This window comes from Protopterus annectens, chromosome 14.part0 (assembly GCF_019279795.1).
Source record: "Protopterus annectens isolate FY-2018-M chromosome 14.part0, PAN1.0, whole genome shotgun sequence".
NCBI lineage: Eukaryota > Metazoa > Chordata > Ceratodontiformes > Protopteridae > Protopterus > Protopterus annectens.
In genome coordinates, this window is record NC_056748.1 from 1,017,155,825 (window position 1) to 1,017,182,305 (window position 26,481).

A 26,481-nucleotide genomic window follows, 5' to 3' on the forward strand; every position below is an offset into this window, starting at 1 on the left:
TTTTGGAGTGTAGAGTAATAGTCTCCTATCACAGGAGATATGTTTCTTAACTTTATTGCGAAGCATTTTGTATAGTTAAGGAGTGGGGTTGCCTTATGTTTTTGGAAGCGTGCCCAAGCTTTATCTCTTTGCCTCATGGTAGAAAGAGTAGTTTTAGATAGCCAAGGTGCTGATTTAGCTTTTATTCTCTTGGTCCGTAGGGGAGCTTGGGAGTCAAGTACTTTTAAGAATGTTGAGTTAAAGTATGAGACAGCATTGTCTAGAGGTAGTGTTTTTAGACAGGTCCAATTTACTGCTTTAAGTGAGTTAGAAAAGGTTATTGGGTTGAATTTTTTTTGGTCACGGATAGTAATGATGTTGTGGGTTTGTTGAAGGATAGTGGGAGATCGGTGGGTAAAGGTGGGTAGGTGGTCACCTAGTGGGTCAGGAAGGATACCACTGTTGGTGAAATAGTGGGGATGAGAGACTAGAATCCAATCCAATATACTCCCATTTGAGGGGTTATTGGCTGGGTAGGTGGGCAAGTTGATTAGTTGTGAGAAATTGTAGAGGTTGATATTGTTGGTGTTTGCAGGAGCCTGGATAAAGGCCCAGTTAATGTTTACATCTCCAAGGATTATGGTTTCATTGCTAATGTTACTGGATAGCCAAGAGAGTATAAGTTCAAGTGTAGAGATGTTATCCCCTGGGGGGATATACAGGGAAGCTATACATATGTGTATATATAGTCCTGATAGTGCTAGTAACACTAGTGTAACTCAGTAGTGCTCTGTGTGTATACTGCGGGGTGTGCCTGTGCCCATGTGTGCAGGTGTGCCTGTGCCCATGTGTGCAGGTGTGCCTGTGTCCATGTGTGCAGGTGTGCCTGTGTCCACGTGTGCGTGTGTGCCGGTGTGCCTGTGTCCATGTGTGCCTGTGTCCACGTGTGCATGTGTACACATGACCACATGTGCATGTATCCACGTGAACAAATGTGCATGTGTCCACGTGTGCATGTGTCCACGTGTGCATGTCTGCATGTGTGCCTGTGTGCATGTGTCCATGTGTGCATAAGTGCATCACTGGTAACAATGTGTGGAGACTGTAAACTGTGTTTCCTGTCTTCCTCCCACAGGTTCTGGTGCTGCTCTGGTGTCCTGCAGCAGGGAACCTGAATCTGGTGCCACAGGTACTGGTAATGATGATATCTGTGTAATGGTACAGGAAGGTGTGTCAGGGTCCGCCATTGGTCAGCCAATTGACAGTACACAGCTGTCAACCCCGTCATTGCGCACAGTCATCCTGCCAGTACATCCTTTGTCACCATTGTCCCTAGGTGATGGACAGGATACAGTGGGCATTGACCCGGGTAATGTGGTACCTGTGGCACATGCGTCCCCACACAGCAGCCATGGGCAGGGTCCTGCGATGGTACCACACAGACAGTTGCCCATGGGATCTCGTGGGAGCATCCGTGGGCGTACTGCCTCTGGCAGATGTGCCCAAAGAGGTCTGTCAACCTCAGCTATGTTTCGGGCTGTCATGCAGGCACAGTCGCGTATGGAAAGGTACACCAGACAGGGTCTGAGGGAGCTGAGAGCATGTCGCACAGCCATGACTGACAGTATGCGTGACATCGCGGATGCTATCTGTAATTTCACCGATGTCATAGACAGACGTTGTGGGGACATATTACAGCAGTTCCACAACCAAATGTCCATGAGCCAGGGCAATGGTGGGCGTTTGCGGCGTCGACGTGGCCATATGCCAGCAGCAGCTGGCAGTCGGCGCGGATGACAACAGGCCTGCGCATGCCCCCATAGTGCCAGCAGCAGCCCCAGCAATGCTGGGTCTGTGCTGTCATCGGAACGCCCCAGGAGACCACGTGCACGTGGCTCTGGACAGTCCCAACAGGGACCTGTGTCCAGTCAACACACTCCCGCTTCTGATGACAGTACCCAGTCTAACTTAGTACTGGATACGGTCCGTAGCACCCCTGCCAGGCACAGGTACCATGTCCGTGCCCACAGACACTGATCTGTATGACCTGCCAGGTGCAGTCTGTGGCTGTCCACAAACCCCTGTATATGGCAGCCTTGAGGTGGAACTGTGTGCGTGCATACACACATGCGAAATGTTAACACCTAGGGCGACCACATACATGCACACATTGCACCAACACTGCCCTACCCTGTACTGCTGCCCCTCACCAACACACATACACACACATGTCAATTGGTGGTATCAGTGGCAGACTCAGGCATACCTAATTCACACCCTGTGCATATGATGACACTGTGCCACCTCCTGCAATCTCCAACATCATTGCGGGAACAGGTAAACACGTTGCTGATGCACAGGGTGACTACATAGAAGTGTATTAGTAGTATCATGTTGGTAACAGTACAGTGTGCTGATATGACTGTGTGTATATAGCAGCATGCCTGATGCAGTAACCATATGAATGTCCTGAATTGTCATCTGCACCCATAGTACGTACCAAAGTGTAACAGCTGCACATAATTGCATGCCGGTGGTAAGGATGTCAACAGATAGCCACATACATGGGTAGCACAGGGGGGAAGCTAACGCAAGTAGTGATATGCAATGGTGGACATGTACAGTAATTCAAGTTGCCCACAACGACTATGCAATGTGGATGTTTGCGCATGTTGATATGTGTGCAGTACCAATGTAATCCAAATCACATTTAACTATGACATAATATCAGTTCTACCATGGGCATCTGCACTGTGTATTCCTGGGTACATTTTGATAGTGCCTACATATTTGCATTGTTACTTACTGTTATTGTTACCCCTTCTTTGTTGTACAATGCACTACTTCCAGCCCTGCTTACTGTAGCTTTGTTTGCATGCATGTTCGCTTGGGCTTCCCTGGAACACTGCTTACACCTGCAATGCAGAGTTACAGTGCTTCTGTAGACTCCTAGTGACATCTGCATAGCGTACGATATGTATGTCAAGTTTACACATGACAGAACGTCACTGTCTGTCCTGTATGCATGTACGTTGCCTGTGACACATTGCACATGTCTTACCTGGCATTTACCCACGTGTGCAGTCATATATGCCAGTGCTGTGAAACAGTAGCAGTACACCCACACACACACACACCTTCAGTATGTTGTTCCCCACTGGCCCTATGTGTTGGTACTCACCATGGCAATCACACTACTAGGGTAGCATGTGCAAAGGTAACCTGTGAATCACCTCTATGGTCCATTTGTGGTTTATGTGAGTCATGTGGCAATGTCACAGCTGCCACATGTATGCAGTCAGCCATCACCCTTGGCCAGGAACGTACAACATGTGTGAGATGCCACCACACAGCCAGTCTGTGGTCTGAGCTCTCTGAACCCAGTAATGCCATACCCTGTCAGGTAGCATGTCATATATACTACATCCTGGACAACCTTCAATCTCAATCCCTGCTGCTACTATTGATAAAACCCCTGAAGATGTTTCTGATAGTTTTAACCAATTCTTTACTGAGACAATTCAAGCCCTAGCTAGACAACTACCTCCTAGCTCCCCTGGTCCTGAAAGTAGCACCCCTAGAAACCTACTTGCGTTCAGCTTCCAACCAGTCGCCACTTCACTTATCCGTACCTTGATCAAAAAATTAAAACCCACTACACTTTCTGCTGATCAACTCCCTGCCGAGTACCTACAAAAATCAGCTGATGCTATTGCTTACCCCGTCTCAGTACTAATCAATCAAACCATAGTAGAAGCTAAAATTCCCACCATCTGGAAAATATCCTATGTAATCCCACTTCACAAAGGAGGCAGCTCTACTGAATTCTCCAATTATAGGCCAATAGCTATACTCTCTCCACTTGCAAAGATTATGGAAAAATGTATTCATAGACAATTCATGCACCACCTAATCCAAAATCGCCTTATGGCAGACACTCAGCATGGCTTCCGTCCTCATCACAACACTACTTCAGCCCTCCTAGCCTTTACTAACACCATAAACGCAACAATAATTATATATCCTCGGCCCTCTTTTTGGATCTTTCCAAGGCATTCGATATGGTTGATCACCAACTTTTAATCCACACCCTGCAAACATTCTGTCTAGTTACTGGAGCCCTCCAATGGTTTCAATCCTACCTGAATGGTCGACAGCAGGCTGTCCTCTGGCAGAACAAACTCTCTAACCTTCTACCTAACACCCTCAGAGTACCACAAGGCTCTATCTAGGGCCCTTGCTGTTCTCCATCTTCATTAACTACCTTTATACTGTCATCCCAAAAGTCAGCTGTATCCAATATGCTGATGACTCTACTCTGATTTGCTCAGCCACATCTCCAGTAGAGTTATGGTCAGCTACCCAGACCACCTTTAATACAATAGAAAACTGGCTTTCTGAACATCGTCTGATCCTAAATCCCAAAAAAACTAAAATGCTGTTATTTTCACCAACACGTAGGTCTACCACTTTCACCTTTACCATAAAATCAAATGATGGCACAATAATCTCCCCTGACCCATCTACAAAACTATTAGGTGTCATCATAGACAATAATCTCAAATGTGACCTACATGTTAACCAAACTATCAAAACCATCAATAAAAAAACTAGGGTCACTTTACAGAATAAAAGCCTTCCTAACCCCTCCAGCTAAAATTGCCATAGCTAGCTCTCACCTTCTTTCAACCCTTCTGTATGCATCCCCTCTACTCTCAAATTTGAACAAGACTGTCCATAACAAACTCTCAATTTGCTACAACCACATTGCCAGGTTTGCCACTGGGCTGCCTTTTAGGACACATCATTGCATCAATCTAAATCAGCTTGGTTGGCTTGAACTACCTAGCCTAATCCAGTATAACCAACTGATTATGGCTTATAAAATCCTCTATAATCCGGACAATACTCCTGCACTTAAAAATATTATCACCCCCTATAACAATCCCAGACCGCTTCGGTCCTCTAACAAACTACTAATTCAGACTAGCAAAATTAATAACACAGCCGGTGATTCTCTCTTTGCAAACTCTGTAAGTAGATCCTGGAACTCACTTCCAGCTGATATTACCTTACTTTCCACCTTAGGTCAATTTAAAACTAGACTCAAACAACATTTGTCACTTAACTGGCTATGTCAATGTATCAAGCCTGGCTAACTCGAATGTGTAAAAATCTGTTAACCAGTTTACTGTGTAATTTAATTTAGTCCTGACTTGTGCTCAGGACTAACTTTAACCTGTGGAACTTGTTTAACTTGCTTACTTATGTAATCTCTGTAAATAATCTGTTTGTAATATGTAATGCTGGTATTCTGTAATGCTGTATCTGCTTACCCTTGGAGCTTTTCTCCCCGGGCCTCCGCTGAAAATGGACATGCATCCAGTCGGACTATCCCGGTCAACAAATGTAAAATAAATAAATAGAAACTATTACAGTGACTACAATACAAGTCAGACATAGACACGCACTGACAGCATGCTGAACACACTAGGGCATATGTGGGGACTCAGAATAGCATCCTGCCTGAGCATCACACACCTCCGCAGCTGGCACACAGGCATATGTTCCATCGGAACAGAGCACATGCCACACATGGCACACACATCCCGTGTGCCACACACTCGCAGCCTGTAGGGCTACCCAACACACCTGCTACAAACGTGTCAGGTACCTGTCTTGGGTGCTGCACTGGGGTCCCGCTCAACAGGCTGTATTTGGTGAAGGTCACAGCGATATGCCTCAGGGGCACTATGGTCCACAGAACACATGCATACAGGTCAGTCAGAGGCATGGACACATATGACTCACTCATTGACCATGCCACTATGGCTGACCTGAGACATACCTCCCTGGACTACATGATAGGGAACATAGAATGGATCTCTCAGCATGTGGCACAGGCCAGTATGAGCCTGATCTTGGTTGCCAACATACCCTCACCAGGTATGCTACCACTATATGTAGGAAGGGTGTTGTATGTCTACATTCTGCTCAGTCTCCAATGTCATTCATAGGATATCCGCTGGCTGTCAACGTGTGCTTACATGCTAGAGAAGCCACAATGATGTGCAAGGGTCATCTTGCACGTGACACCCATGGCCCGATGTATATTGGCAAAGCTCCTTGATACACACATACTGCCTTATGCTGCAGGACACGGTTTACATAGCCACCTCCACGGGTATCACACAGGTTAGGACACTAACAGTGCTGCTACACAACAGCAGCAGTGTACACCGCAAGATGCATGCACTGGACACTGTCCTCAGCACGGTGAACTGCAATGTCTGTGCAGTACCAGAGTTCTGATTCATGGCTCACAGGTGTTACCCATCACTGACAGGTTATGCCCCATACCATGCCTGTTGTCCCCTACACATGTAACACACATGGACAGGGGGGTGGTATCCCAAGGCACCACAGATACACACACCTCCAGGTTGTTGGCACAGCACAAAGCATCAGGGCCTAATCATGTGCAGCTAACAGTGTGTCGGACTGCCACCTGGTTCATAGCCTGGCAAACACAACCCTCCCATACACAGGAAGACCACCTATCCTCCATAACAACACTGGCAATATTACAGTCTCAAGATCTGTCTTTATATGGCTGGACTGCATCCAGCCAAACATTGTGCGTGAGCATTACTGTAGCTACAACACACTAGTTGAAGGGTTCACAGCATGTGGTCTCTGAATTGCAGTGGAATGACATGTTACAACTCCCACAACAGGTGGGAACATGCAGCACCTGTACATCGACTACATGTAGACTATATGGCCCAGACCAGATGTGTATCCCCTGCTGTAGGTATTTTACCATATACACCCACACTGTATAGACACATACCGCGTGCGGCCTCTGCACAGTAAGACACAGTCATATTGGTATACATTGCAAATACCATTTATCCACTTGAGGCATGTGTCAGACATGGTAACTACTGCAGGTCACAGGTATTTGTGTATGTGTCACACGCATACATCATGTGTGCAATGCCATTGCTGGTTTAGGCAATGGCATGCATTGTTATGTACAAAGACCCACACAAGGTCATAATGTGTGACACAACCACACGTGGCAGTTGTGAGTTACCAAAACATACCTATCTGTACTCTGACAATGGTAATAGACCCAGTAGCAGAGCGCACTATTGGCATTACTGGCCAACTAGCCCTGTTTGGCTGTGCTGATAGTGTGGTGACATCCCCTGTGTTTACTGGGGGAATATGCAGCATCTGGTGTATTGTAGTATTTGCCAAAAGGATCTGTTCTCTCACACTTGCATTTATACACACCCTACTACCCCCCCACACACACACGCACACTTGCCATTGGCAGGATTCATACCCCTAACTAACTAAGTCACGACACGTGAGAGAGACGCATTAGCAAAGCACACTATTCGGATTACTAGATAGATGTTCATCGTGTTTCACTGTTGCAGTCATAACTGTAGGGTGCTCCTGCCGGCAGGCAGCCCGAGGTCGGCCAGAATCCCAAAGTCTGGGTCCGGCGTCGGCTGTACAAGCCAGTACCCTGACGTCAGTACGCTCTGGTACATAGCCTTCAGCCGACGCCATCTTCTCCAGTCTTTCTTGCCGCGGCGGTGGAAAGCAGCTCAAGTCGTTGGTTGGCGATTTTCGAACAGCGTTTTTGGTTGTTGTCGGTCCGAAGTTCTTACTTCTCTTCTCAAAGCTAAGTACCCGTTGAATCTTTTCTTGTTCCTCCGATGTCAGCAAAAGTTAATAATTGGATTACGTGTGGGAAACAAATACCTCATAAAGATTTCCACTCTTACTGTCTACCTTGCTTAGGCCCTGACCACGACGTTTCTTGTTGTCGGTTCTGTGCCAGGTTTAATTCTCGTACTATCAAACGCAGGTACGACTGGGCTCTGAATTACTTTGGCAGATGCTTCAATTATAGAATGTCGTCGGTTGCTACCGGAATTCAAAAGAAGCGCAAAGACAAGGACAGGCCTCCGAGGTCCAAACAGGACTCGTTGCAGCTGGAGCCAGCGTCCAGTTCGGCTGTTTGCAGCCCCTGTCGTCCGCCACTTCTGAACCGATGGCCGATAGACTCCCATGGAGAGCCATCAAGGCCTTCTATTTTATCTGCTGCAGGACCTTCGGATGTCGCTCCCTCGGATGGGTCCGGAACCGCTGTGCAGGTACCGGCTTCTGAGGGGGTATTCAGGCCTACTCACATCACTATTTCAAAGGCAAAGGCAAAGACAAAGACTCCTGTTAAGTCCAAAGCTCCTGCTCAAGCTACTTCTGAATCTACTCCCAGGACACAGAAGCAATTGTTAAGGATGTCTGAAGATTTGCTTACTATGATTAGGGGTTCTCACCCCCCCCCCCTGAGAAAAGGCCTCGACAGGATGTTCCTATGGATTCCTCTGACCAGGCTTCTATATCTTCTGTCTCTTCTTCTGATCAGGAATATTCTTTTCCTCCTTATGAGGATTCGGATGCTGAGGACTCCTTACCCTCTGCCTCTCCGCCTGAAGATTTTTCTTTTGGGGAAACCTTACATGAGATGAGGGAACATTTTCATTGGGAAGGTCAGGATTATTCTGCTTCCAAGAAGAGGCTTAGAGAATTCCTTCTTCTTCCTCAAATAGGCCTTTGGCTATCCCTCCTGTTCTTGACATTGTGGATGATGCTTTTTCCGAGGCTAATTTGAATCCTGACTCCATGCCTCCTGCTCCCTCTAAGCCTGATAGGTTTTATAGGGTTCCTGAGTCTCATTTGTTCTTGTTTAAGAATCCTTCTGCAGATCCTGAAACTATATCTCAGGGCTCTAAGGCTGCTAAAGTTGCTTCTTCTAAGAATCCTATTCCCTCTGAGAAGGATTCTCGTGCCTTAGACAGGTGGGGTAAAAAGGTATATACTTCTGCTACCCTTTCTGTTAGGGCTTTAAATTGCCAGTTTCATATGTTTAAGTATCAGCAATTTATTTTGTCTGTTTTAAAGCAAAAGCTTGCCTCCCTTCCTGCATGTGCAGAAGATAAGGAGCTACAGGATGTATTGCATGCAACTGAACAACTGAAGAAACATAGCTTGCATTGTGGTTTTGATGCTTTGGATGCTTCTTGCAGGGCCGCAGCCTCTGGTACTGTTATCAGGAGACATGCTTGGCTTCATGAGCAAAGTTTACCTGAGCAGGTTAAGGCTAAATTATTAGATGCCCCTGTTCAGCATGATGTTCTTTTTGGATCTAAGGCTGAGGAGGTTATTAAAAAGATGGAAGAAAAGGCAAAATCTATGCAAACTGTGAAAGATTTCTTGCAAGTTCAGCCTCCTAGATTTTCCAGGAATTGGCCCTCCAAAAATTGGTCCTTTCCCACGTCTGACAGTCCTCAAAGGGGAAGATATAGACGCTCCAGAGGTCGTGGCCAAGCTCAGGCCTCCTACAGATCGAGACAATGGACTGCTTCTTCACCTAGAAGGGGAGAAGACAGATCCCAATCTCAAAGGAAGCAAACTCAATGACTCTCTCGGTTGGGCTACAGGACCTCTTTACCTGGATGCCCCTTTCGGAGGAAAACTTTCTCTTTTTTACAAAAATTGGACTCCTATTACCCAGGACAAATGGGTATTGGACGTGATTTTAAAAGGCTACAAATTCCACATTCATACCTTGCCAAGGGCTTTCAGTTGACCAGATCTGCCAAAACATCAATGGTCAGAGGCCTTAAATCAAGTGGATGCTCTTCTGGCCATGAGAGCCATAGAGCCTGTTCCACTCTCAGAGATGGGAAAAGGGTTTTATTCAAGACTATTTCTGGTTCCAAGAAAGCAAAGCTCATGGAGACCTATTCTGGACCTTTCTGTGTTAACACCTTTTTGGAAATTCCAAAATTCAAGATGCTTACTCTGCAGAAGCTGATTCCAATGCTCTCTCAGGACGCCTGGATGGTGACATTGGATCTAAAGGAAGCTTATTTACACATTCCCATCAGGCAGGAACGCAGGAAATTCCTCAGGTTCAAGGCAGGTTCGAGACACTTTCAATTCTCTATACTGCCCTTTGGTTTAGCTACTGCGCCCAGAGTCTTTACCAAGTGCCTGGCACCAGTAGTGGCTTATTGCAGACTCCAGGATATTCAGATTTACCCCTATTTGGACGACTGCCTTATTCAGGCAGACAGCAAGGATCTTTTACTCCAACATCTGGATTTTGTTCAACGTCTTCTCCTCCTACTGGGATTTTCAGTGAACACAAAAAAGTCACATTTGATCCCTTCTCAACACATGGTATTTCTGGGAGCCCTCTTAAATACAACCTTACAAAGGGCCTTCCTCACTACAGAAAATCAAATACAGCTGGCTTCAATTTTCAAAACTTTGGCAACTCTACCTCAGCTCACTGCAAGGAAATTCCTGCAGGCACTGGGCTACATGGCTTCCTGCATTCTGTTGATTCCAAATGCAAGGCTTCATATGAGAAAGCTTCAATGGTATCTGAAAAGTGTATGGTCGCAGCATTACCACGATCTAGACACTCTGATTCCTCTGATCCCCTGCCTCCAGAAGGAGTTCCTTTGGTGGTCCAGGGTGTGTGCGTTAAACGAAGGAAAGCCTTTCCGTCTTCCTCAACCTTCTCAAATCATAACCACGGACGCCTCGGATTATGCTTGGGGAGTATATTTTCTAGGCAATTGCCAGCAGGGAACCTGGACAAAGGATCATCTTCACTGGCACATCAATCTGAAGGAAATGTTGGCAGTTCAAAATGCTCTTCTAGCCTTCAAGAACCTTTTGCATCCAGGACCTCTTTTGATTTGCACAGACAACACCACAGTCATGTGGTACATAAACAAGCAGGGGGGGTTCTCATTCGTACCCCCTTTGCAGACTAGCTATGGCTTTATGGGACACAGCTCTAAATCTGAATCTACATCTCCAGGCCCAATTCATACCAGGAGAACAGAATCTCTTAGCGGACAGCCTGAGCAGGAACATTTTAGATCCTCACGAATGGATGCTAGACACCAACTTATTCAACAGGATTACTGCAGTTTGGGGATGCCCCCAGATAGATCTGTTTGCATCCCATCTCAATCATCAGCTGCCTCTCTTTTGCACCAGGTCATTCCACAAAGCAGCTTGGAAAGTGGATGCCCTGTCCTTCAGCTGGAGAAACCTTTCGGGATATGCCTTCCCTCCTCTTCCTCTTCTTCCTCGGATTTTACTAAAGATAAAACAGGACAAGCCCAAGTTCCTCATCTTAATTGCTCCAAATTGGCCTCGACAGTTTTGGTATCCAACTTTAAAGCACCTATTCTTGGAGCCTCCTTGGATTCTCCCTCTGAACCCTTCTCTTCTGTCCCAGCATCAGGGTCAGTTGCTACATTCCAATCTCAAGACCCTTTGTCTGGCAGCTTGGCTCTTCAAAGTAATTTGATCTCTTCTAGCCTTCCCAAACAAGTTTTGGATGTTCTTTTGGAAGCTAGACAACCTAGCACTAGGAAATCCTATGCCTCTAAATGTACCTGATCTCTCTTCTATTTTGCTTTACCTTTCGGATCTTTTGTCTAATGGACTTTCCTTTTCTTCCATTAAGATTCATGCTTCTGCTATTTCTGCTCATTTCAATACTGATCCCCCTGTTTTTCTCATCCTTTGGTGAGACAATTCTTGAGAGGGGCTAAGAATTTAAGGCCTCCCAGAACCCCTCCTGTTCCTGCTTGGGATCTTAATTATGTTTTAGAAAAACTTACTTTGCCTCCTTTTGAGCCTGCTGCATCTTCAGATATTAAGTTTTTATCTTGGAAGACAGTTCTTTTGTTAGCTTTGACTTCTGCCAGAAGGGTCTCAGAGTTGCAAGCTCTCATGGCTGTGGAACCATACCTTATTTTCCACCAGGACAGAGTATCCTTGAGGACCAATCCTACTTTCATGCCTAAGGTGATTTGAAAGTGGCTTTGAATCAAACAATTCACCTTCCTACCTTCTTTCCTAATCCTCAGAATAAAGGGAAAGGATTTTGCATTCCTTGGACGTGCACAGACAGTTACGATTTTATTTGGACAAGACTAAAGAGTTCAGAAAATCTAACCAATTGTTTGTTTCTTTTGCCTCCAGTTCTCTTGGAAAGGCTATTTCCAAACAAACTATTTCCAAATGGAGTTCTTATGGAATAAGATTTTGTTACACTCATCATGGGAAACAATTTCCAGGTACTGTGAGAAGTCATTCTACTAGAGCAGCTGCTACTTCTACAGCTTTTCTCAGGGAGTTCCTACCAAGGATATCTTGGAAGCTGCCACTTGGAGTTCTGTGCATACTTTTTCCAAGCACTACAATCTCCCTTTGTATTCTAAGACCAGGGCAGGCTTTGCCTCTGCTGTTTTGCAGGTTCTTCTTGCTGCCCCTTCTTCTGTCTAAACCTCCCCCCTTTTTTCACTGCTTTGGGATTCCACCCTACAGTTATGACTGCAACAGTGAAACACGATGAACATAGTACAGTTGTGTACACCTACCATAAATGTAGATGTTTGAGTGTCTTCACTGTTGCAGTCGGTGTTTCCCTCCCTCCTATCCCCTCTTTTTCTCTTTTATGTGGTGTATTTGTGTTTCCTAGTGGGATTCATTTATGATTTATTGGGAACTTCTGACATCTAGGGCAAGAAAGGCTGGAGAAGATGGCGTCGGCTGAGGGCTATGTACCAGAGCATACTGACATCAGGGTACTGGCTTGTACAGCCAACGCCGGACCCAGACTTTGGGATTCTGGCCGACCTCGGGCTGCCTGCCGGCAGGAGCACCCTACAGTTATGACTGCAACAGTGAAGACACTCGAACATCTACATTTATGGTAGGTGTACACAACTGTACTTTCCTCTTCTCTGGCTGTACTTATAGGGTTCTGACATCATCAGTATTTTGAAAGGGTAATGTGCATCATGTAGTGTGATCTCCTGATTTCAAAAAAGCACATGTTTTTCATACAGAATTGCACACACACCGAGTCCCCACATCCAAACACACACACATGCCATTTACAGGTTTCAAACTCCTACCTAACTATATTATGACACTCGGGAGAGATGCATTAGCAGAGTGCGCTATTCGAATTACTGGGAGGTTTCCCTTCTCCTGCTGTACTTATAGGGTGCTGACATCATCAGTGTTTAGAAAGGGGAATGTGCATCCTGTCGTGTGTTCTAGTTGCCAAAAGGGATATTTCCTTCATACAGACTTGCACACACACTAGGCCCCTCCACACACACTGAGCATTTGCAGGATTCAAACCCCTACCTAACTATGTTATGACACTCGAGACGGACGCATTAGCAGAGCACGCTATTCGCATTACTGGCAGGCTTCCCTTCTCCTGCTGTACTTATAGGGTGCTGACATCATCTGTGTTTAGAAAGGGGAATGTGCATCCTGTAGTATGTTCTCCCATTTGCCAAAAGGGACATTTCCCTCACACAAACTTGCACACACACTAACCCCCCTCATCCAAACACACACACTTGCCATTTGCAGGATTCAAACCACTACCTAACTATGTTATGACACTCGAGACGGATGCATTAGCAGAGCGCGCTATTCGCATTACTGGTAGGCTTCCCTTCTCCTGCTGTACTTATAGGGTGCTGACATCATCTGTGTTTAGTGCATCCTGTAGTGTGTTCTCCCAGTTGCCAAAAGGGACATTTCCCTCACACACTAACCCAAACACACACACTTGCCATATGCATGATTCAAACCACTACCTAACTATGTTATGACACTTGAGGCGGATGCATTAGCAGAGCGCGCTATTCGCATTACTGGGAGGCTTCCCTTCTCCTGCTGTACTTATAGGGTGCTGACATCATCTGTGTTTAGAAAGGGGAATGTGCATCCTGTAGTGTGTTCTCCCAGTTGCCAAAAGGGACATTTCCCGTCTCACAAAATTACACACACACTAACCCCCCTCATCCAAACACACACACTTGCCATTTGCAGGATTCAAACCACTACCTAACTATGTTATGACATTCGAGACGGACGCATTAGCAGAGCGCGCTATTCGCATTACTGGGAGGATTCCCTTCTCCTGCTGCACTTATAGGGTGCTGACATCATCAGTGTTTAGAAAGGGGAATGTGCATCCTGTAGTGTGTTCTCCTAGTTGGCAAAAGGGATATTTCTTTCATACAGTCTTGAACACGCACTAACCCCCTCCACACACACTGAGCATTTACAGGATTCAAACCCCTACCTACCTATGTTATGACACTCGAGACGGACGCATTAGCAGAGCGCGCTATTCGCATTACTGGGAGGTTTCCCTTCTCCAGCTGTACTTATAGGGTGCTGACATCATCAGTGTTTAGAAAGGGGAATGTGCATCCTGTAGTGTGTTTTCCCAGTTGCCAAAAGGGACATTTCCCTCTCACAGCCTATCACACGCACAAACCTCACTCACTCACTCACTCACCCACCCACACACACACACACTGAGCATTTGCAGGATTCAAACACCTACCTAACTATATTATGACACTTGAGGGAGACGCATTAGCAGAGCGCACTATCCGAATTACTGGGCATCTGTTCTGCACCTGCAGTATTTATAGGGTGCTGACATCTTTATTTCTACAGAGGTATGTACATGTAGTACTACCTGTCAGGTGGGGGATAGCATATATGTGCATTTGCAGCCACCTACGTCAGGGTCAGATATGCACATCGCACTGGCAGGTTATGTTCTATACCATGCTTTGTGACCACAGGATCTGTAACACACAACACAACCAGTCCAGAACACCACACCCACATCCAGGACACACACTTAGCTTCCCTGGGAACAGTGCCGGAATATGCAGGTGTTCACATACACCATTCCAGTTGTTAACATCAGGTACAGGCATATTGTGTGTGAGAACTACTCAGGCCTCTACCACTTTACCCTACAGCCACTACAATTTGTGGGTCCATGTGCTATGGCAGAACCACACACCACAGCCACATGAGGGAATACATATTGCACCTGTCCATCTGCAACGTGGGTACTCACTGTTCCACACCAGAGGTAGACCACCATTGTTGATATCTGACCATACCCACCTTTCCCTGGACATCCATATCCCTTCTCCACCCCAGGCAAGGTTGTCCCTGCACACAAACTGTATTTAGCACAAGCAGACTCTACACTTGTGAAGACTGGGGTGGACGACTTCAGAGGACCCATGCTGGGGGACTATACTGGCCACTCAGCATAATCCTTGACAACTGCATTCTATGAGCATGTGTACGGTTTGCATTGATCATGCTAGCCCACATATACCCATGACTGCTCCACAACAAGACACCTGTCAGCTGTACACCAGCCATATATGCGCCGTACAACAGACAGAGTGAACTAATACATTGCAGAGCTGTAGCCCACAGAGGGAGGACATCTGTGAACAGTTCCGGCACGGCACTTCATTCACACATAATCATTACAACACAGTGTTGACAGTGGAATTGTCCAGAGAATGCAGATAGGGCTCCCCTCAGTCTGTTATTGACGAACACCTACTGTCAGAGATCCTCAGCAACCCTCTCCCAGCACACACCGACAACATGGCTGTGGCTTAGCACATTCAATCCCTGGGACCTCCACGGTGCCCCTGCTTGACAGAGGCACAGCTCACTAGCCTCACATGTTGCCTTCTGTGACCTACTTTACAGTGGCACAGTAGCCTACTTTACTGGGGATGCAGATGCCAAGCACACTCTGGCTGAGCTGTCATTCCCTAGGGCAACAAGCCTAGTATTGACCTCTACACCCATATGTTCAATTGTCGGATGCACAATATTTGTTGTGCTGTTCTACTGTTTGCAGGTCTTTAATGCTATAGCATTCCCTGTTCCTATGACCAACTTGTGTATTTGTGGAAGATGTTTGCATATGACGGCGATCCACTATATCACTTATGTGTCTGTAGTCATTTACTGTGTGCACTGGGCAGATTGCTGTGTTGTGGTTGGTTCCTGGACTGACACGTACAAATACCAGATATGTGTGGCCAACTGCTAAATGGAGATATGGCCTAAGTGTGTGAGCATGCCCAGTTCAGCCTTTCCATGGCATGTTGTCTGACATATGCCTCATTTATCAAAGTGTGCGAGCATGCCCAGTGTGAGCTTTCTATATGTTACACTCTGAAGTCCACCACATATCTGGGTGTGTGTGAACTTCAGCAATATCTCACGTTTATGGTTGTGTGTTGGGTGTCATGTTGTGTACTAACTGGCCAACTGCTTTGTGTCTGCCACAACAGGGATTATACTGTGCCTGCAGGGATTGCATGGGATACTTTGCTGGCAGTTCTCAACATACTTTCATAATGACCTAACACTGTAGTACCGTATAGTGTACTGGTTCAGTACTTTCACTGTGGTGGACAGTATCCTGGGCTTTAGTCCTATGACTGCTTGACATCTTCATAGTGAGCACAACAGACTGTGTAGGGGCCAGTTGTGCACATATGACCATGTTGCATTATGTTCAGATATGGACTACCTACACCAGGCTCGTCCAACATTGCTAGTGTATTCCACAACATGGATGGACATTGGCAAACACTAGTGATGTTCCCTAGGCCATTTCTGATGTTAGTCACAGGGTGTGTTTGTCCTTCGACACACATTGTAACTGGAGTTTGCCATGGCATATGTCATGGTTAGTATACTGTGCCTCCGTCTACCTCTGACATAACAGTGATACCCAGGGTTAGCATACCATCTCCCATCTGCTCATCAGGTTTCCTCTTGAGGGGTGTCGATATGTGACTGTCTGGCTGACCTGTACCAGGAGTTTACTGAAGAGTGGGGGTGCCTTCTGTGTTATGGATCATTCTGTACAGCTTGTCCTATGTATGTCAGTGCTGGGGTTCAGGTCTCTCATGTGCATAGCTCACTGCCATTCAGATTGTACAAGGTGCAGCATGTTCATTGATTCCGGGTTGGACATGGCTTCATACATCAGGCACAGCTTGCCTGTAGCTGGGCAGTATGGCAGTGTGTGGGGCTGCAGTTTGTTTACTCGGGCAACACATGGCATCTGTTCATGCTCTTTGCTAATCCTGGTGGGGTACTGTTGTGGACTTTACAGTTGATGGAGGTGTCTGCTGCGGTATATCCCACAGGGGCCATTGTAGTCAATTGTGACGCTGATGGAGGATGACTGCAGAGCCACAGTGACTTCCCCTTATCTACATCTGCCAACCTTCATGTTTGGGTGGGTATATAGTATATGTTTCTGCGAACACTACAGCCACATGTTTGTCCATGGCAGGATATCTATCACCTTTTGTACCCACGTCTCACATTACATGTTAGGTATGTCATGGGTTAACACCTGTGTGGTAATTTGTGGGCACTTACTGTATATCCACGGTGGTTGTCTATACACAGTTCTGCAATTAGCTTGCTGACATGGCTATGGCTCCAGTTGTCTGTTTGTAGGTGGCCCTTTTTGTGGGTTGCTTGTGTCAGCTGGGGGTCGGATATGGTGGGCTGTTTGTACTCCTCTGCATACATGTTCAGTCACAGTCCTTCCATGTTGGCCTATACCTATGGGACATATATACAGAATGGGGGGGGCAAGACCAGGCCTTGTGGGATGCCACTCATATCTGCTTTGTAGTCTGACATGGAAGCGGCATGTCTGGCCATGTCAGTTCTGTCCTTGGTCTGGTTTGCAACCCCTCTACTGACATAGGGGTATATATTTCAGCTGGTGAACATATCCATACTGAACTCGTACGGTATTGTCTAGAAGCATGTGCACGGTCCAGCTACGCTGTGTGGACCACATTGCCCTCATCAATGACCTTAATGACGTCTTCAGATGGGTCAAACATGTTTAGGGGCAGGATCTGCAGTTACGACAGCCACACTGTGTAGGGTCCAGTATTAGTAGGTCCACAATAGCCTTCTGTCTGCATTACATACTGATCCTTTCCATAGCTGTGCAGAACAAGCTTGTCAGGATCCTGGGGTGGTAGTTTGCAGTATCCATTCAGGCAACACCTTTGTTTTGATGGACCACTGTTGTTGTACACTGCTCTTTGGGTACATATCCTGTGGTAAGGCTGACATTGGGCAGTAGTGTGATTTGGCATTCCATTATTCTTGGAGTCCATGTTGGCCTCAGCCCAGGACACCATCACATACCTTTGCTGCTGTGTGTTCTGCTTTGCAGGTGATGGCTGTTACCTCAGCATCTGCAATGTCAGGGGACCATCATTCTGCTGGGATAGGTATTTTACACTCTGGGGGGGGGGGGGTTGCACTGCACCTGACTGGTTGTATGTTAGCAATATGTGTGTGTGTTTGGTATGTTGTTTGTAATATCTGTGTGATTCGGAGCATATCTGTGGATGCCCAACATGGTTCCTACCATCAGTTGGGTAAGCCTTGTGATTATCCTTAGTGTCCTGTACATTTTGTATCTTCATAGGTTCATGGGTTCATACTAGGCTATACACCCTAGGCCATTAGTAAGCCTAGCCAGAGTGTGTGTGTCTTTCGCCACCCCTTGCTATGTTCTATTATGGCCATTTATGAATTTCTTCACTGTGCTTCTGTCTGGTGACACAGTGAAGACCCCCAGTATACATGTACAATCATCCATCCTCTTGGCAATATTCCTGTTGAGGGGTGTCAGTGAAGGGCTCTGCCTAACATGGATTGGGATCCTGTTTCTGGGTGTTGGGAGCCTCTGGGTTATGTATCTGTCCCTCCAGCACATCTTATTTCATTATGTGTTGAGGCTGACATCTGTCACTCTCACAGCTCCAATGGCTTTGATTTCCTGTGGTGGAGCATGTCCATTATTCCTGTGTTGGACATGGCCTTGTACAACAGACATATAATGCCTCTGTATAGGCAGTCTGTGACTGCATTCAGCTGGGGTGGCTACAGCCAGGCAGCATATGACATATATTTCACACCCTTTATCCTGTTGGTGGGGTAACTATGAGGTCTTCCGAACCGCTGCAGGTGTCACGTACGGTACATCCCATATGAGTCATTGTACTAGATTATGGGTCTGATAAGGGAACAGTACAGCGGCACAGTGACCTCTGTTGATGTATATGTGAATCCTTTCATGATACGGTGTCCAATATCTACAATCTTCCTAGCCACATTGGCATTGTGAGTGTCACATGACAGATTACTGTCGACTTGTGTCTCTAGGTCCCTGATTACTCCTTGCATACATAATGGTTTGCCACCTATATGGTAATTTGTGTGTACCTTGTCTGGTATTTGGTGGGACATTCATACTGTCCATTGTCTTCAGGATGTCTGGGTGGAGTTCTTGTGTGTGAGAGTGTGGTCTGTTGCATGCTACAGACTGTACAGCAGTTTGGACTACACTTAGGTGCACATGGGTGGTCTCGGCTGCTTTGTACATTGTCAGTTACCTGGCCATATGGGTATCTGTGCTGCATAGGGATACTCCCCCTCCTTTGATGTTTTGTTGCAGGTGTTGGGTCCATAACAAATGATATGTGGTATAACCTAGTAGTGCTGGTGTGCTATCACTATGCTTGCAGCAGGCTTCTGTCACTGCACATCAATGTTCTCCATAATGGGAAGTGCCTCAGGGGCATGCATATTGCAGTTTACACATCTGACATTGGTCAGCATTACCCTTATGTTTCCTACCACTTATGTTTTCCAGGGTGGTGGGTAGTCTTTTTGGCCTTGCCTACATACGGCTCTATGGAGGTGGCAAAGGCCTTATCCAGTATCCAGACGCACAGGGGTAACAGGTGCAAGCCATCCCTGGAACAGCAGCATGGCTTGTCATGCTTGACATCTCAAGCAGACAGACATTAGACCCTCTTGGACTGACAGCTGTAACTGTGCCAGCTGTTAAACATGATCATTCTGTGTTTGTACTGTGGCATCATTCTTGGTGAGGGTTGGATTCTGCACACAGCCAGTGTCATACCGGCCTGGGGTACATACTCAGAGGGATCATCCATGTCTCTTTTCATGTTGACCAGGGAGGTACATCTCAGGTCATTCACACCAGCATGGACATTGCGTGCATCATATTTCTGCTTGCTTTGGGGGTGACCTGCGTACTTGTGTTATGTGGCCTTTTGTGGCAGCCTACAGGCAGCTTACTCTACCCTTTCCCTTGTTCAATCTGGTGAGTAGGACAGCAGTGTGTCTGCCTATACAGACACCTATTACAACTGTATCAGGCATGTTGTTTCTCCTTCTGGCCTGTGACTGTTTGTTTGGCACACCAGCTTTGTGTACTAATCGTTACATGTGCTATGTTTGGAGGTTGTGGTTGCTTGTGATCTGCTTTGGAGGCTTCTGTTGGTGTGGTGTGTTTGTAATTAAGGCCTCCGGGAATATTTGTCTGTGTTTTTGTGTTTGGTTTACAGTTGTGGTAGGTCTATGTGGGACTGGGTTTGTGGTGTATGTGGTTACCTTCTCCTCCTGACTAGTTTTGACAGTACTGAGTTGGTGGAGCTCAACCTCTGGTTTGGATACATGGTTGCATCTATCACATATATTTGTATTTATTGGGGGGTATTGTGGTTGTCTGTGTACTTGGGACAGGTGTCACATTGCCTCTAGATTCACAGATTCTACTTGTTGTGGCTAGACTTAGTGGATTGTATGTGTGGACATATGTTATTGCCATACTACTGGTCAGTGATTACTTCCCTTTTTATGTTTGCTCTATCATGTGGTAGCTTCCTCATTCTCTTGCATGGTTTGGTAATGGCTGGAGTCCAGCATGCCAGATGCCTGCGTGTATGGCATTGTGTATTGTTGTTATTTGTGATGGCATACTCCAAGCATTCCTGGCTGTGTTCATGGAATGCCTGTATAACATGTTCTGTGGTGTGTCCCATATTCTGCACTTGCACAGGGCCTTTCGTGGATTCAACATCAGTTTGGAGGGCTGCAACCTATGCTTTACACATGTTTTTCACTGTGGTATTCTGGCCAGGGACTGGGGTCGGGATGTGTATATCCAGTGTGATTACTCTATGGTCTGGTCTTACCGGTGAGAGATACACTTCTCATCTTGCCATCCAGTACACATGTTGCTGATTATCACATCCAGTATGCTTACCCCTCTTGTGGGAGTGGTACAATGTTCCTGGGCATTTTGGTTTATGGATTCTGGGAACTTTTCTCCTACTGTGTTGGTGCTAGTATAATGCTCCCGGTGTATGTCTGGGTATTTTCAGTCAAGCAGTATATAATGTGGTTTGGGGGGCTTGATATATTCATGTATTCCAACATAGGCCAGGTGCAGTTCCTAGTATTAGGACAGTAGTCTGCAGCAGGCTATATACTGGGAGGCGGTTTTAGCCATTGGTATTTCACCATGGCTAATCCATGCTGCTTTTTGTTGTGGTACCAACATGGGGGTGTGGTTATCCTTGACATGTATTGCTAATCACCCTCCTTTTGTAGCTTGTTCCATGTTTTGCGGCTGTACAGCACAGTATGAGGTGTGACCGGGTAGTGTTAGGGTGCTGATGTGAGCCTTGACCCAGTTCTCTATTACAGGACTGGTATCTACATTCTCCATACTGTGTGCATTTACACTGCACACATCTTGCTGTTTAGACTTATGGCATTGGGTAGCATTACATCTAGGTTCCTATCCCTTGTGGAACCTATGAAGGTGGGTTTGTGTTTTGAGACTTACCTATTCAGGGCATGCTGTGGGTACTGACAGCCTTTGCCAGTATCCATGGGGCATGGCATGATAGGTGCACGCCCACCTAGCAGGTGGTGCATCATGTCATGCTCCGCATGTCTTCCCAGCCTGAAACACATTGGCTCCCCTTTGACTAACTGCATTACTTCAGCCAGTTATTGCACTTGATCATCCCATCGTCATTTTGTGGCTTCATGCTTGGTGAGGGTGGATGTTAGTCAGGGTGCTCAGGTGTGCATATAGTACATGGTGTTACATTACTTAACACATGGCATTCATGCCTCAGGTGGTGCTGCAGGGCTGCCTCTGTTGGATGCGCATATTACACTTCCCTGTACATGTTTGTGAGCAGGTCATTTCATTTTAGGCATCCATGTTATTATTTGAGTGAGTCAGAGGGGTATCATTCCCAGGATTCCTACTGAGCCAGTGTATGTGCTATGCGTTACCTCTTTGCCAAGGCCAGGGCATACTGGGCACACCTTCTGCCTACTGGGGCAGGCTCAGGTTGTTCCTCCTCCGAGTCACGCTCTGCCTGTGATGGCCTTGGCAATGGTGGGGGGCTGTTTGGCCCAGCCCTATGCTGGTCCTGCTGCAGCTGTTTTCGCAAGATCATATTATGTAGCATAGCACATACCATGACAATTTAGGTACATGTAGTTGGTGTGTACTGCAAGGCTCCACCAGATGTGTCCAGACACCGGAACCGTGACTTGAGCAGCCCAAACACACGCTCTATTACATTACGTGTTTGTGCGTGTGCCTCATTATGGCGTTCCTGTTCAGGTGTGTGTGCGTTTCTGATGGGTGTCATCAGCCACGGCTCCAGTGCATAGCCTGCATCCCCCACTAGGTGTCTGTGTGGGATGTCCCCATTGGCAAATGTCTGGTACAGCTGCGTCAAATGCCAGATGTGGGAATCGTGGTAACTCCCAGGGCAGCCAGCACACACATTCATTATTATGCCTTGGACATCACACACAATCTGGAAGTTGATGGAGGGCAAGCCCTTGCAGTTAATGTAGGCCCTACCCCGCTCACCGGCTGGTGCTTTGATGCGTATGTGCGTGCAGTCTATTGCACCCACTACCTCAGGGTATTCCACTATTTGCTGGAAGAGACGCATATTGCTGGCCAATACCTCACGGGCATTGGGGAAATTTACATGATCACCGACATGTGCTGACATGGCATCCAGGAACTGGTGCAGTACCCTGGAGGCTGATGCCTGTGATATCCCCATCATATCACCAGTTGGTCTCTGGAAGGTACCTGTTGCTAGTATTCTTAGGCCAACACATGCCTTGGTTTCCACTGGGGTGGGTTCCCCTCTGTTGGTTCTGTGTGTGAGGCGTGGCCTGCACAGCTCAACAATTTGCTGCAGGAGCTCTCTGTCCACTCTATAGTGCTCTACTATCTCCAGCTCATGTAACCCGTGGTAGGTGACCCTGGGCCTGTGCACTCCTCTCCATCTCCTCACTGTGGGTTGTCTGGCACCATCTGCATTGTCACCACCCTCAGCAAGTCGCCTATGTCTCATTATGACAGCTATGGCAGCCCCTAACATTTCTGCTCTGAGTGAAGCTTTTTCAGTTTTCACTTCTATTAGCTTACTCCTGTCTTGCAGTGTCTCTTAAGAGAAACATCCTGCACTACTGTTTGCAGAGTTTTAAGTGCTGGGCTGGCCTACTATTCTGCCTGTGTAATTGCCTGCTTCTAATTGTTTTCACCTGCTAGCTTCAGCAGTTATCCCTGCTAGCTTCCTATTAATTCTATTGCTTCCTTTTTCCTTTCTGTTTCCTCAGGGGGGAGCAATGTGCATACCAGCAGAAACACGCTCACAGTGGCTTACACGCGCGCACACATCCTTACATGGTTCAGAATCTACTTATTCGGGTTAAAACGCGCGCACACCCACGCAAACACTGTTACACGTCTGCCAACAGCCTCCAACATGCTCAGCCTGCCCTACACGCGCACACACCAACGCAAACAGTGTTAAACATCTCCCAACACGCTCCCACATGCTCAGTCTGCCTTACACGCACGCACACTGCCCTACTCGCGCTTCATGGCGCGCACGCGTCTTGCGCCCAGCAAGAAACTTTGGTGTAAGTAACGGTGTACACCTTCCATTTCTTGACTTTCCCTGACTTATCTAGTGGCACACCTCTTTCCATGATCTGTGTCTGTCATCTGTCACGTTACACTGACCTCCAATGAACTGCATTTCTTTCTACCATTCCCCCCTGTGATGTCACCTACCTCCTACTCTATTCCTCCCCCTTATTTATCTCTTACACTACTCAGACTGTGCTCATTTGGTATGTGACTGTGCGATTCAGTATCCTAACCCTCATTTACATGAGATTGCCTACTAATGCTTAGTTGCATGCCTTAGACTCAGCTTCCCCCCTTAGCAACCACTACACGGTGGCCATGTTGTTTTTGGTCTGCTGGTCCCTGCATTGCCATTCCATGTATTGCATGAAACCCACATTTGTGGGTTTATAGCCTTCTTTTTTCTGGTTTTATACAGCGCAGCCCGTTTGCGCGGGGCTGCGCTGGGTTTAAACTATATATATATTTTTAATATTTTTGCATCGGGTTACCTTGCCAATGGCCACATATTTGGCCATTGGCATGCTGCCTGAGACATATGCACCCTTTATTTGGAGCTGACATGGCTCCGTTGTGGAATTTGCAGAAACGTACTCAGTTGTCAACTGAGTACATTTCTGCAGCTAAAACGTCTCTTACACGGACTGGTTTCTGCTTCGTGGATCGCTAATATACCTCATTTGCATACCTTTCGGCTGCAATTGAGGTATTTAGCATGTCCACGCCCAGTCCGTGTAAGAGACGTTTTAGCTGGTCTCTTACACGGAGTTTAGGGCTGTTCCTGGATCGCGAGGCTTGCATGGAGTGTTGCACGTCTCTTACACTCCGTGCAAGCCTTCGTGAATCCTGCCCTTGGTCTTGGACATCAGTTTACAATACTTACAAAAATCGCAATATGTGCTCCCCACTATATTTCCAGGCTCTTTGGAAAATACATGGTTACCTTTTTTGAAAGTAGAAAAATGTTGCCCTAAAGATTTTCCTTTTCGATATCCAAAACTACATTCATCATGAACAACTTATGTGAAAAAAGGGTCAGAGTGTAAAACATGCCAAAACTTAGAGATGGTATTTCTGATGTGAAAAGTATTTGCACCATAAGTAGTAATAAATCTGACTTTGCCATTACCAAACCCCTCAGATGACTCATGATCCAGCAACATGTGTGTCCTATCACCATTTTTTGATTGTCTGTATGCTCTGTCTATCACTGTTCTATTATAACTTCTGTTGATTAAATCTCATTTTGAAATCTGAAGCTTGTGTTTCAAATATAGGTTCAGTGGAGCAAATTCTCCTGACACGTTGAAATTGTGACCCTGGTATATTGTGGATTGTGTGGCGGGGGTGACAGCTACTGGCATGTAAAAAGCATTCTTGGAAAATGTTTTTTTGTAAAGACTGGTGATTATGATACCATCCAATGCCTTATTAACTTTAACATCCAATAAATCAATTTCTGTGGAATTAATACCCCCAGTAAATGTGATACAATACATATTTTGATTAAGGCATTTCACAAATTGTTGACAATCAGCCTGTCCACCCCCCCCCCCACACACAACCCAACAATCGTCAAGATATCTATGCCACATTAGAAGCTCAGATTTAAAACATTGTGAAGCTGTGTAGATATACTGAACCTCAAAATAACCCATAAACAGGTCAGCATAAATAGGGGCAAAGGTTGCCCCCATAGCCGTACTTTGTAACTGTAAATACCATTGGTTCTCAAACTGAAAAGCATTGTGTGCTAACACCAATTTTAACAAATGCAACAGAAATTCACATTCCTCTTCCAAAAATAATCTAGACTGTTCCATCCAGTATTGTACAGCCATTATTCCACCTACATGAGGTATACTCATATAAAGAGATTGGTCATCTAATGTCCCCAAATAGGCTGTGAGAGGAACCTGTAAATTATCCATCAAAAATAAAAACTGTTTGGTGTCCCGAACCCTAGCTGTGACCAACCGGAGAAGCTGTTTCAACTTATGTTCCAAATATTCGGACAGTGGTTCAATTAATGAACCTCTGCCCGCCACAATAGGATGCCCGGGTGGGTTATTGAGGGACTTGTGAATCTTGGGAACTTTCTGTTTCCCATCCACTCGTCAAGGTTTCTCTTGAAGAGTGCTAGCGAGGAGCTGTGCCTAATGTAGATTGGATTCATGTTCCAAAACATGAGAATTCTTTGGGACAGGAATCTATCCCTCCAGCATGTCCTGTTTATTGCTGTGGTGAGGTTTAGATCCCTAAAGCGTGTGGCTCGAGGGGATAAGGTTTTCTTTAGGTGGGGCATGTCCATCAATTCTGGGTTGGACATGGCCTTATCTATCAGGCAGAGATCACCTCTGAGCAGGCAGTCTGCAACCGAGTGCAGCTGGAGTTTCTTCAGTCAAGCTGCATAGGCCATTTGTTTGAGGCCAGTGATCCTCTTGGTGAGGTACTTCTGTGTTCTTTGCAGCTGTTGCAGGTGTCTTGTAAAGTACATCCCAAATGGGGCATTGTACTCTATGATGGGTCTGATGAGTGATGAGTAGAGGGGCACAATGACCTCATTTGATCTGGATGCAAACCCTTTTGTGAATAGGTGGGCCACACAGAAGGATTTTCTAACCACTTTGGCAATGTGATTATCAGAGGAGAGATTACTATCTACTTGG